Raw genomic sequence first — 13,810 nt, 5'->3', positions numbered from 1 at the left:
GATGCCACTTTGCTGGTGTCTGCCACTAATTTTTGGAAATGTGGAGAATCCTGATTGGGTTTCCATCTATTGGATTTGGCAGTAGTGGAAGAGGTTTTTGTCTCCATTAAACTACTTCTACTCTGGTTAAATTTATGCCACTTTGGTGGTGCTAGGCCCTAATTTATGGAAATGTAAACACTTCTGATTGAGCCTCCATCTACTGGGTTGGCTTTAGGGGAAGAAGCGTCGTTCCTAATTCTACAATTTCTACTGTACTGAAATTGATGCCACTTTGCTGGTGTCTGCCACTAATTTTTGAAAATGTAGGGAATCCTGATTGGGTCTCTCCATCTATTGGGTTGGCTGTAGTGGAAGAGGTTTTAATCTCCATTAAACTACTTCTACTCTGGTGAAATGTATGCCACTTTGGTGGTGCTAGGCCCTAATTTATTGAAATGTAAACACTTCTGATTGAGTCTCCATCTACTGGGTTGGCTTTAGGGGAAGACGCGTCGTTCCTAATTCTACAATTTCTACTGTACTGAAATTGATGCCACAAATTTTTGGAAATGTGGGGAATCCTGTTTGGGTCTCCATCTATTGGGTTGGCTGTAGTGGAAGAGGTTTCTGTCTCCGTTCAACTACTTCTACTCTGGAGAAATTGATGCCACTTTGGTGAGTTTGGGCCCAAATTTTTTGAAATGTTGAGAATCCTGATTAGGTCTCTCCATCTATTGGGTTGGTTGTAGTAGAAGAGTTGTTGATCACCATTATACTACTTCTACTGTAGTGAAATTAATTCTTTGGTGCAGATATTTTTGGCACAGGAGTACACAAGATATAATCAAAATTGGTTTTCTTAGTACCGTGGTATATAAAGCAGGCTATATTTAATCTTTCAATTTTTCGGTGCTGATATTGTTCTCCATACAGGGGTACACATTAGTAATGAGAGAGCACTAAATGTGCTCAACTTAGTGGTTCAGCGGTTTCTCAAAACCTATCCAGATCAGCCAGAGCTGCTTGTGAAAGTACAATGCGGATTTGTGAGCAGCAGAAGGCAGTTGTTGAGTACCAGCTTTAACACGCCCATTGGCATTCAGGTCAGCCTCCGCACATAAGAACTGATGAGTGGGCATGGATGTCTTACATTTGTGCCATCCTTAAAAACTTTGAGGACTCCACCAAGATGGTGAGCGGCGATGACGCCATAATTAGCGTCACCATCCCGCTTCTCTATCTACTGAAACGCTTGGTGCTCACAGTTAAAGAGGCGGAGCAAGAACTATGCAGCCCAGCCTCATCTCATCTCAATGTGGATTGGGTGATAATGAGGAGGAGAATGAGGAGAACATGGACAGTTGTTCTCTTGGGGAGGACAGGGAAGTCTTGGCTGCCTTGAAAGTCTTGATACCCCTCTTTCAGTCTGTGGGAAAGCTGTATGAGTTTCGCTTAATGACCTTCAGTGGCCTAAACTGTAGCTTTGCTTATGAAAGATATTTCTCTAAACGCATTGCAGATCAGGCCATTGTCCAACTCTGTAGTGATTAAATTCAAGGTGTAAAGAAAGATCTTTGTCTGTGACTAAGCACCACCGAGAATTGTGAGCTGATGTTGGACGGGCTGCCATTGCTTATGCAACAAGGTGAATTAGAGGACTTCCTGGGAGAAATGACAGCCGCAGTAGATTCGCTTTCCCTCTATGCCAGCACTTTCACCAAGCTAAAGAATATGGCTGTGGTGAAATACAACTCTCACAGAGAAGCAGTGTCAGACTGAAGAACATTGGGCCCACTAGAGGATTTGATTGTGAGGGACCACCTTTCTCCCCCACTAAAGAGCCCCATTGCAGCTGCAAGGTTTGCGCTATGAACTCTCCTGAAGGAGAAACTAGGACCCACTGGAGGATTCTCCGGTTCTCTGGTGGGCCCGTCCAACCCTGCCGAGAAGCAGCCCTGGCTAAGAAAAGTGTGTGGGAAGGTTCCTGGACACTCTATGGCTGTTTTTTTGCTGTTGCCTGGCTCCAGTGAGATGCACCGTCCCTTGCCACATTCACTTGTCCACGTGTTAAGTGCACTGGGGAGGGCACGGGTAATGTTGTGGGACCCGTGCTTGTGGGAGGTGGGGACGATGCCAGGAGAAATATTGGCGGCTGGGGACCGAGTATGAAGACCCGGCCGCCACTTCTGCCATGAGGTTGTGAAAAGCTTCCGCCTCCATGAGCCTAAAAGACAACATTTCAAGTGCAAGGAGCTGTCCAGAAATCTGGCAGTTTAGTATTGCGGCCTTTTGGCTGCATACTTGCGCTTGCATTCCAAGTAATAGAAAACTAAGGAGATAGTTGGCCTCATCATCATCTCAACCTGCAAGGTTTGCGCTATGAACTCTACTGATGGAGAAGCCAGGGCCCATCGGAGGAGTCTCCGGTTCTCTGGTGGCCAGTCCAACCCTGCGAGAAGCATCCCTGGCTAAGAAAAGTGTGTGGGAAGGTTCCCGGACATTTTATGGCAGCTTTTTTACAGTGGACTGGCTCCAGCAATCCATAAAATTGCAATCTATAAGATCCCTTCACTGGCACCCAATTGCCCAGTGTATCCAGTTCAAACTACTAACACTGACGTACAAAGCCATCCCTGACCTTTCCTCTCCATACATCTCTGAACTAATCTCCCGATATATTCCCTTTCGTAATCTCCGGTCCTCACAAGACTTCCTTATTTCCACACTTATTTGTTCCTCACTCAATTACCTCCAATACTTCTACCAAATATCCCCCATCCTCTGGAATTCTGTGCCTCAACACGTCCGATTAGCCACCACATTCGGATTCTTCAGACACAACCTGAAAACTCATCTCTTCAAGACAGCCTACAGCCTGCCATTGTCTCTTTGCCACCTCACCTCAACACCACCGGAGTTAACCCTCCGTCAGGGGCAACTGATCTGACAGGCGCAGCTCACTTAGTTTCATTTCTCTATTTTCAGTGGTTTGTCTGGGAAACACCCTCCTCCCAGTACCTTCCTAACTTTAAAGGCTGTGTGAAACCTGAGAAGCCATTTATTACATTCCTATTAAGGTAACTGATCACTTTTAGAGCATTCAAATTTAAAAAAAAGGAAAATATAGCCAATTTTCTAGCCTGTGCCTGACAGGCGCAATGCCCCTAAACTCGTTATGAAACATATTGCCCCTGACGGAGGGTTAATGCAACTTCATGACCTACTGTTTTCTTCCCCACCATCCTGTAGAATGTAAGGCTGCAAGTGCAGGGTCTATAAGACTTAAGATGCAATATGGCACCTTGGCAAAGCCCAGTTATGTTCTCCCTCCGATATCTAACAATAACTAACAGGTCATGCTGGAAAAACTTGCACCTACTGCTACTCAGTGTCTTCACCTCCTTTGTGAGAAACTAATGTTTGCTCAGTCAGTCTACCAAATAAAATTCCTGAGGTACAGAAATTGTGGATGGCGTTGCTTCTGGTACTGGGTGCTAATACCAAACTGTGGCGTGCCATTCACTGGATATTCCTGACTGGTTGTAGACAAGCTCATTCCCACAGAAAAGTACCAGCAAGCTAAGGAGATGGTGGCCTCTATCATCATGAAGGTGTTTGCTCATTGTCTAGTAGTCTGGCTTTTATACTAAAGATACTGCTCATTTTTATAGTTTTAAGTGAGCACACAGAAACCGTGGTTTCTGCAGCAGCGCACCCAGACCGGGATAGTGGCGGAGAAATTGCTGTACCATCTGGTTGAGGATGCAAGCCATGAAAGGCACGAGTCTGAGTTTGCCCCGACGTAGGGCCGCCACCGGATTTGCACCGTTAACGCACATGGCCTTCCCTTGCTCCAGGTTCAGTGGAGACAGCCATTGCTAAAACTCAGCCTGGAGAGCTGTCCACAACTCTTTAGCTGTATGACTGCAATCTCCAGGGCATATTAATTTTAACACTGCCTGATTGCGGTGAGACCTGGCTGTGCAGTATGGAGGTGGGGGGATTCTCGCTGCACTGCTGGAACATGTGTCTCAATAAGACAGAGGTTGAGAGCACAGGTGGAGGCCCTAGAGGAGATGGAGGATGCAGAAGCACTGGAGGAAGTGTTAGATACAGAGGTTTGTCCCGCAAGCCTTGAGGATTCAAACAATTGCTGTGTAGTGACACCTTGGTGTCTAGTGGTTTAGTTCTCCATCCCCTGGTGTATAGTGGTTTAGTTCTCCAACCCTAGCTGTTCAGTAGGTTAGTTTTCCAACCCCCTGTTGTCTTATTAGTTTATTTCTCCAACCCCTGTTTTCTATTAGTTTAGTTCTCCATGTTGAGGTGTGTATTTGTTTCATTCTCCAACCTCAGCTGTTTAGTAGTTTAGTTCTCCAACCCCTGTTTTATATTAGTTTAGTTCTCCATGTTCTGGTGTGTATTTATTTCTTTTTCCAACCCATCCATGCCCACCCCCAGGGGTTAACATCTTTTGACGAGGGTTTGGATTCTTCTCGGACCTTACCTTTGAAAAAAATTTTGGTCATCGCTACACATGCTTTCCCCCTCTTGAGTCTGTGAAGCTTTGGATCAGACCTCTGATACCCCAGAATAGAATGTGTGAACAGCTCTGCAGACTCGCCCATCTGTGTTTCTCCACAGTCAGTTGGCCGGTTAGAGAGTTGTGATGTGGGTGAAAACAAGGGTAATTGGGGTGCCACCTCTGAGGACTGTAGTGTGTGTGATGTTAATGTGGAGGAAGAGGAGCAGAGGCCACTTGATGCAGCACTTGTCATCTACTGGAGCACATGTTCTTCCTGCCCCTCATCTACAAGACGTACTGCTGTGCGACTGCCAAAGAAAAGGAGTGTAGTCTGTTATGGGTCCAGGTGGTGGAACCACTGTGCCAAGGTACAAGGAGGGATCAAAGGGGTGTAACTAAGTGCCTACCCGGACCGACCCTGGCTATATGGCGGCTTAGTCTACTCCGTGAACCAAGGAGTGACCGGGAAGGTAGACCAGATGCTACTCTGGGACAGACCCCGTGTGAGAGCAGGCAACTCCCACGGGACTGACAGCCAAAGCAGACAGGCACAGCAGATGAGCATGGCTGGTAGGCAGGCAGCGCAGGAAGACAGGCAGGCTTGGCTGGCAGACTGACAGGTGGATACGGCTGATAGACAGGCTAGCTGGAACGGCAGATACACAGGCTTGCGGGCACGGCTGATAGACAGGCTGGTGGGCTCAGATGATAGACAGGCTGGCGGGCACGGCTGATAGACAGGCTGGCGGGCACGGCTGGTAGACAGGCTGGCGGGCACGGCTGATGGACAAGATGGCGGGCAATACTGGAACCAGAGGGCTGGAAAGAGTGTAAGAACACTAGCAACAACTTTGCACAGGCACGTCCATTTTGGATGAGGTGCCTTAAATAACAAAAGTCCTCCGCTTGGCCGGGGAAATTTTAGGATGGCACGCATGGCCCCTTTAAGAGGCAGGGAGCGCGCGACCCCTAACTACAGTGCCTGGGGATCTGCGCGTGATGCATGCACCTTGGACAGACACGGCGAGGGAGTCAGATGGAGAGGTGGAGAACGCTGGACCGGGTCCGTGGCACTAAGTGGATCGGCATCTCTGCCGGGCAGGAGGCAGAGATGCCGACGCCACAGTACCCCCCCTTTACCCCTCCTCTTCTTCAAGCCCGCAAGAAATTTCTCCAGAAGAAGAGGAGCATGAATGTTCCCAAACCCCTTCCAATACACAAGAAAGAAAGTCTTTCCTTTTACCCTTTTGGTGGCCAAAATGCTCTCTACCTCAAAAATGTCCTCAGCGGAGACTGGAGCCGGAGTGGTAACCGGATCGTCAGAGAAGGAATTGAGGACAGCAGGCTTGAGGAGAGACATGTGAAAGGAATTGGGGATTCGTAACGAGGCAGGGAGTTTCAACTTGTATGCCACTGGATTTATTTGGCTCAGAATCTCGAAAGGACCAATGAACCGCGGATCCAACTTGTATGAAGATATCTTGAGACGAACTTACTTGGAGGATAGCTAGACCTTGTCCCCTGGACGGAATAGAGGTGGGTCCAGAAGTCTCTTGTCGGCATGTCTGTTCATCCGCTCAGAGGACTGCAGCAGCGCAGTTTTAGTGTCCTCCCAAATCACAGAAAAGTCTTTGGCGAGAGACTCTGCAGCAGGATTGTCAACAGAAGTGGAAACCGGAATATTGGGATGCTGTCCGTATGCCACAAAGAACGGAGATTTGACTGAGGATTCACTGACATGGTTATTGTAGGAAAATTCAGCCCAAGGCGGATGCTCCACCCAGTCGCTATAGTGAGCGTTGACGAAGTGCCGGAGGAAGCTGGTGAGGATCTGATTGATACGCTCAACCTGACCATTGGACTGAGGATGATAAGCCGAAGAGAAATCCAATGCAACATTCAGTAGCTTGCACGTGGCTCTCCAGAAGTGAGAAGTAAACTGAACTCCTCTATCTGAGACAATATGAAGAGGTAGGCCGTGGAGGCGGAAAATGTGAAGAATTAACTCTTTGAGTCTTGTGCAGAAGGAAGACTCGGCAAGGGAATGAAGTGAGCCATCTTGGAAAAGCGGTCAGCGACAGTACATTCGGCTGATACAGGAAGATCTGTAATGAAATCCATCGCAATATGTTGCCACAGAGCGGAAGGCACGGGTAGAGGAAGAAGTCGACCAGTCGGAAGCTGCCTAGGCATCTTGTTTCGGGCACAGGAAGCAGAGACAAAATCCGCAATGTCCTTGCGCAGGGTCGGCCACGAATAATGTCGGGAAATTAGCAGAAGCGTCTTCCTCTGAACGGCATGACCTGACAGTTTGGACAAATGACCCCAAAGTAAAGTACTCCTCCTATCTGGAGACGCCACAAAGGTCTTACCAGGAGGAAGATGAGACAGGTCAAACGGGGCGACAGTCAATATTCTGGAGGGCTCAATGATGTGTAAAGGTTCCTCCTCTTGGTCGGTAGACAGATAAGATCAGGAGAGCGCGTCTGCTTTAATATTCTTGTCTCCTGGACGGAAGTGAAGAGTGAAGTTGAAGCGAGCAAAGAACAGAGACCATCTGGCCTGATGAGGATTAAGTCATTGAGCGGACTGCAAGTAGGTGAGATTCTTGTGGTCCGTGTAGATGATCACCGGATGTAAGGCCCCCTCCAGCAAAAACCGCCATTCCTCCAGCGCCAGTTTGATGGCAAGCAGTTCATGATCTCCAATGGAATAATTGCACTCCGAAGGAGTGAAGACCTTGGAAAAGAAGCCGCAGGTCACCATTCGCCCGGACGAGGATTTCTGAGTGAGAACTGCTCTGGACGGTGAAACACCGGGGCAGAAGAGAATGCTAGTTTCAAGGATACGAAGGCACTTTTCGCCTCAGGAGTCCATTCCTTGGAATTAACACCTTTGCGGGTCAGGGCAGATATGGGAGCAGTCTGGGAGGAAAAATTAGGAATGAACAGGCGGTAATAATTAGCGAACCCCAGAAACCGCTGAATAGCCTTCAACCCCTCAGGGCGGGGCCACTTTAGAACGGCAGACGCTTTCTCAGGATCCATCTTTAGCCCTGTCTCTGAGATAACATATCTCAGGAAGTTCAAAAACACATTTCTCGAATTTGGCATATAGATGATTCTTCCTGAGCCTCTGCAATACCTGTCAAACATCCCTTCGATGTGAGGGCAGATCAGAAGAGAACACCAGGATATCGTCCAGGTACACTACCATACATGAATATAGAACATCTTGGAAGATGTCATTCACCAGTTCTTGGAAGACGGCTGGTGATTTCAGAGTCCGAAGGGCTTCACGCGATACTCATAGTGGCCATCCCGAGTGTTGAATGCCGTTTTCCACTCATCACCCTGGCGAATCCAGATCAGGTTGTATGCGCCCTGGAGATTGAGCTTAGTAAAGAACTTGGCGCCTTTAAGGCGATCTAACAGCTCGGAGATGAGAGGCAGACAATACTTGTTTTTAATAGTAATCTGATTTAGGCCCCTATAGTCGATGCAAGGATGAAGAGGGCCATCCTTCATAACGAAGAAGAATCCTGCTCCAGCCGGAGGGGTGATTTCTCGATAAATCCCCTAGCAAGATACTCTTCGATGTATTCGGACATGGCACATGTCTCGGCCAACGATAGGGGGTAAATTCGACGTCGGGTGGAGAAGCACCAGGAATGAGGTCAATAGGACAGTCATATGGCCTATGAGGAGGTAGTGTCTCAGCCTCCTTCTTGTCAAACACATCAGCGTATGACCAGTAGGGTGCCGTCAAGCCGGGCAAATTAGCTGGAGTGGACGGAGGTCGAGCAGGATGGACAGGAACCAAGCAGGTCTTGTGACACTCTTGGCCCCAGCGGAGCACCTCTCCCGAACTCCAATTCAAAACCGGCTCATGTGTCTGAAGTCAGGGCAGTCCAAGCAGTATAGAGTGAGAACGGCTGGACAGCATGTAGAAGGAGATTTTCTCAGAGTGTAGCATTCCTATCTGAAGAACTACAGGCTTAGTGACAATAAGATGGACTCTGAAAGGGGTCTCCCATCCACCTAAGAAACCGCTAATGGATCCTAAAGTCATTGAATAGGGATCTGATACTGCTCCACATTGGCCTCTTGGATAAGATTCCCTGCGGCACCGGAATCCAGATAGGCAGTCTTGAAAAAATGTATGTTACCACAGGTTATCCATACAGACAGAGTCAGGGATGGAGAGGAAGAATTTTTGCCCAGGGCGACCTCTCCAAGCGATCCTAGGCCCTGGAGTTTCCTGGTCTCTCTGGACAAGAGCGGATTAGGTGCTCCAAGCTGCCACTGTAAAAACATCCCTCGGTGCGGTGGATCTCCTGGCGAGACTTGACCATCTTGACCTGGTCTACCTGCATAGCCTCTGGGGTGGATGCCAAGGCAGAGGCTTGTTGAGAGACTGGCCTTTCGAAGGTTGGTGCTAGGCACAGAGATTTTCTCTCACGGATCACCTCCTTAGAACGCTCCTGGAACGTGATGTCAATCCATGTGGCCAAGGACACCAGGTCGTCCAGAGAGGTGAGAATGTCGCAACCGGCCAGTTCGTCCTTGATCCGCCCAGAAAGGCCCTCCCAGGTAGACACCAGGGACTCGTTGTTCCAGGCTAGTTCGGACGCGAGGGTACAGAAACGCACAGCATACAGGCCTACTGTGAGGTTTCCTTGGCAAAGAGGAAGCAGTCAAAGATGTGCAGCCGGGCTCATCGAAAACTCTCCGGAAGGCCGCAACAAAAAGCCTGGAGGTTAGACACCAGCGGATCTCCTCTCTCCCATAGGGGGATGAGCCACGCCAACGCTTCTCCGGTGAGATGAGACATGATGAATGCCACTTTAGCCCGGTCAGAAGTGAACTGATGAGCCAGGAGCTCAAAGTACAGCGTGCACTGGTTGATGAAGCCCCGACATAGAGCGGGATCACTGCCAAAGCGTGGTGGAGCATGAAGTCTGGGTCCTGAGTTGGGTACCATGCCACTACTGGGTTGAGGTACCGCCGGAGCGGATGCTGCTTGGTTAGAGGAGGACACAGCTGGGTCGTACAGTGCATCCAAGTGGGAGTTAACAGTCTGCAGATAGGACAGGATTGTATCCTGTTGAGATCTCTGGCGGGAAACCTCTTGGTACAGGTCTGAAAGCGAGGGAGCCTGGGAGCCACCGGATTCCATGGCCAATGCAAACTGTTACGAGTCCGGGTGGTGGAACCACTGTGCCGTGGTACAAGGAGGGACCAGAGGGGCGTAACTAAGTGCCTACCTGGACCGACCCCGGCTACACGGCGGCTTAGTCGACTCTGTGAACCAAGGAGAGACCAGGAAGGTGGACCAGGTGCCACTCAGGGACCGACCTCGTGTGAGAGCAGGCAACTCCCACGGGACTGACAGCTGAAGCAGACAGGCATGGCAGATGAGCATGGCTGGTAGGCAGGCAGACAGCGTAGGAAGGCAGGTGGACACGACTGATAGACAGGCTGGCGGGCATCGCAGATAGACAGGCTGGGGGGCATGGCTGATAGACAGGCTGGCGGGCACGGCTGATAAACAGGCTGGCGGGCAACACTGGAACCAGAGTTCTTTAGAGAGTGTTAGAACACTAACAATGACTTTGCACAGGCACCTCCATTTTGGAGGAGGTGCCTTAAATAACAGAAGTCCTCCAGCCATTGGACGGCATGCGCGGCCCCTTTAAGAGGCAGGGAGCGCGCTCCCTAAGTTCAGTGCCCGGGGATCTGCATGCAGCACGTGCACCCCGGGCAGATGCGGCGAGGGAGTCAGACGGAGAGGTGGAGGACGCCGGACCGGGGCCGCGGCGGTAAGTGGATCAACGTCTCTGCCGGGCAGGAGGCAGAGACGCCGATGCCACACAGTCCAGTAACACAAGTTTTCAAAATGCTGTACAATTGCTCACTGCAGCAAAACAAACCTACTTCTAATTTCTCATATCATACGTGTCTCACAACCCTAAGCAGCTATTCAGTACTTTCAAGTCCCTCCCCTTTCCTCCAGCTCCCTCTCCTCTCCTCTCCTCTTCTCTCATCTCAGCTGAAGCCTCATTCTTCAAGCAGAAGATTTACAACATAGGGCAAAGCTTAAAGTCCCAACAGCCCCTTCTCATAACGACTCAACTCTCCTCCTCCAAAACCAGCTTCTCCGCCATCATGGAAGATCATCTTTACTCTCCAAATCACATCTCACCCCCTGTGAACTTGACCTAATACCATCCCACCTCATTCCAAACCGTACCACAGTCTTCATCCCAAGTCTAACCCTCCTCTTCTACCTGTCACTAACAACTGGCGTCTTCCCCTCGTGATTAAAACATACCTCGATCACATCCATCCTCCAAAACCCCTCCATTGACCCATCCTATGTTTAGCTATCGCCTCATCTCACTTCTCCCCTATGCCTCCAAACTACTGGATCAACATATCTATTTTGAACTGTCCTCCAACCTTTCCTCCCGCTCCCTCTTTGACTACTAACAATCAAGCTTCCGACCTCACCATTCCACTGAAACTTCCATGACTGAAGTCACCAACGACCTACTAACTGCCAAATCCAAGCCAGACCACTCTGTCTTCCTCCTCCTAGACCTGTCATCTGTCTTCGACACAGTACACCATACCCTCTTACTACAGACTTTCATCTCTCGGCATCACAGACTTGGCCCTGTCTTGGATCTTTTCATACCTAAACGACAGGACATTCAGTGTCTCCCACTCACACACCACCTCCTCATCTCACCCCCTATGTATCGGTGTCCCCTAAGGTTCAGTTGTAGGACCCAGGCTCTTCTCCATCTACACCTTCAGCCTGGGACAGCTCATGGTCTCACTGCTTTCAGTATCACCTAAATGCTGATGACACACAGATCTACCTCTCTGGACCTGATATCACCTCCTTACTAACCAGAATGCCACAATGTGTGTCCTATATTTCATCTTTCTTCTCTGTTAGATTTGTAAAAATTAACATGGATAAAACAGAATGCATCATCTTTCCACCATCTCATTCACACCCCCAACTGACCTATCAAAGTGAATGGCTGCCCAATATCCCTAGTCCCGCAAGCTTGACTCTGATCTGTCCTTTGAACATCAGATCCAAGCCCTTTCCACTTGCTGCTGACTCCAACTCCAAAGTATCTCAGGGATCCGTCCATTCCTCAACTATGAATGTAGAAAAACACCAGTGCACGCCTTCATCATCTCCCGCCTCGACTACTACAAGCTCCTGCTCTGTGGCCTCCCTTTTACCACTCTCACACCCCTCCAATCTGTCCTAAACTGTGCTGGCCGATTAATCCACCTGTCACCCCACTATTCCCAGGCTTCTCCCATTTGTCATTCCCTGTGCTGGCTGCCCAGAGACTCCAGTTGAAAAGCATAACTTAGGTTTTCGATGGCTTGGTATGCCAGTCTCCTCCATACATGTGTGACCTAATCTCCCTGTTCTAGTTAGCTGCATGCAACTTCCCATCTTTCCAAGATCTCCTTCTCTACTTCCCTCTTATCTCTTTTTGTCACAATCGCATACAAGATTTGCCCCGTGCATTTCCGCTACTGTGTTTTGCTGTACTTCAACACATCAGACTCTCTCCTACCGTGCAAACTTTGAAAAGAAAGCTGAAGACCCATTTCTTGTGACAAGCATACAATCTGCGGTAACCCTTCGCTCCACCATACTGCTGCACGACTAGCTGCACCCTGACCTACTGTATCCTCACCCATCCCTTGTAGCTTGTTTGTGCTCCCTGGTGGGCAGGATCCTCTCTCCTCTTGTACCAGTCGGTGACCCCTTTTGACATGTAACGTGCCACGGAATAAATGTTGTAATAGTAATAATAATTATAGTACTTGTACTCTGGGTCAATTGATGGCACTTTCCAGGTGTCTACCCCTAATTTGATATGTTTTGGCAGCTTTTGTGCCGGTTTTAAGATGTTGCGTATGCATTCTTTTTGCCCCCCCACTGAATCCTATGGCGTTGGATAACATTTGACGAACATTCGACTAATAAATCGGCGAATATCACAAATTCGGTGATCATAATCCAAATCGAATATTGAAACATTCGCTCATCTCTATATACAAGTACTGCAATAACAATATTAAACCCTTCCTAGATGCCTCTAATCCAAAACTATCCCTCCACTGAAGGCCGCTAACAGTGGTTTTACTAAAGAAAGGAAAATATTTAGCCTTGAAAAGTTTTCTTTTAACGGTGCAGCAGCAATATACAAGTGCTACAATAGTAATATTAAACACTGCCTGTCCTATATGCCTGCTCTAAAATACGCTCTCCCTCCTATAACAACTCTCCCTGAACTGCTTCTTGAGGATAGTCTGCCAAGCATCACATCACCGGGTCTTATATAAGATCCCATCAGTGGTGTACCGCCAATGGCGACAAGCAACGCCACTGCTATGGGGCCCGTGAGCCCGGGAGGCCCCAAAGCAGCTGGAGAACGAGCAGGATAGGTGAGTTTTGTATTTTCCTGGGGGGGGGGGGGTTGCGGCGGCGGAGGAGCGGGCACACTTGGTATTAGCGGGCACGAAGGAGCGCTGAGCCGCGGCTCCTGCTGACAGTGCCCGCTACTAAAGAGAATGCATATTCAGTCTTCTCCACGCCCATAGTCCCAGCGTGGAGAGGAATGAATATGCCAGCAGCTTACATCAGCATCTGAGAGTGCGCGTTGTTCAGATGCTGACTTGAGCTGCTGGCAAAAAGGACACAGCACTGGAGCAGAGGTGAGGAAGGAAGGTGAGTATAAGTGTTTATTTTTTTATGTGTAAAGTGATTGGGCCATTCCTATCAGAATTAGGGGATGAGGGGGCCACACATACCAGGATTGGAAGATGAGGGGGCCACACATACCAGGATTGGGGGTGAGGGGTGCCACACATACCAGGATTGGGGGATGAGGGGGCCACACATACCAGGATTGGGGGATTAGGGGTACCATACATACCAGGGTTGGGGGATGAGGAGGCCATGCATACCAGGATTGGGGGATGAGGGGGCCATGCATACCAGGAGTGGGGGATGAGGGCGGTATACATATTAGGATTGGGGGATGAGGGGACCATACATACCAGGATTGGGGGAATGAGGGGGCCACACATACCAGGATTGGGGGTGAGGAGGCCATACATATGAGGATTGGGGATGAGGAGGCCATGCATACCAGGATTGGGGGATGAGGAGGCCATGCATACCAGGATTGGGGGATGATGGTGCCATACATACCAGGATTGGGGGATGAGAGGGCCATACATACCTGGATTGGGAGATGAG

General features: G+C 49.3%; 1 pseudogene; it reads left to right on the top strand.

Moving 5' to 3' along the window:
• LOC141264652 (uncharacterized) overlaps positions 1-13,228 on the top strand; it is a 150,209-nt pseudogene extending 136,981 nt beyond the window's left edge.
• Positions 13,229-13,810: the final 582 nt, after the last annotated feature.

The sequence above is a fragment of the Phyllobates terribilis genome, unplaced genomic scaffold (assembly GCF_046119375.1).
Source record: "Phyllobates terribilis strain yellow unplaced genomic scaffold, ASM4611937v1 Scaffold_4__5_contigs__length_816908805, whole genome shotgun sequence".
NCBI classification, from domain to species: domain Eukaryota; kingdom Metazoa; phylum Chordata; class Amphibia; order Anura; family Dendrobatidae; genus Phyllobates; species Phyllobates terribilis.
This window is presented reverse-complemented; position numbering and strand designations above follow the sequence as displayed.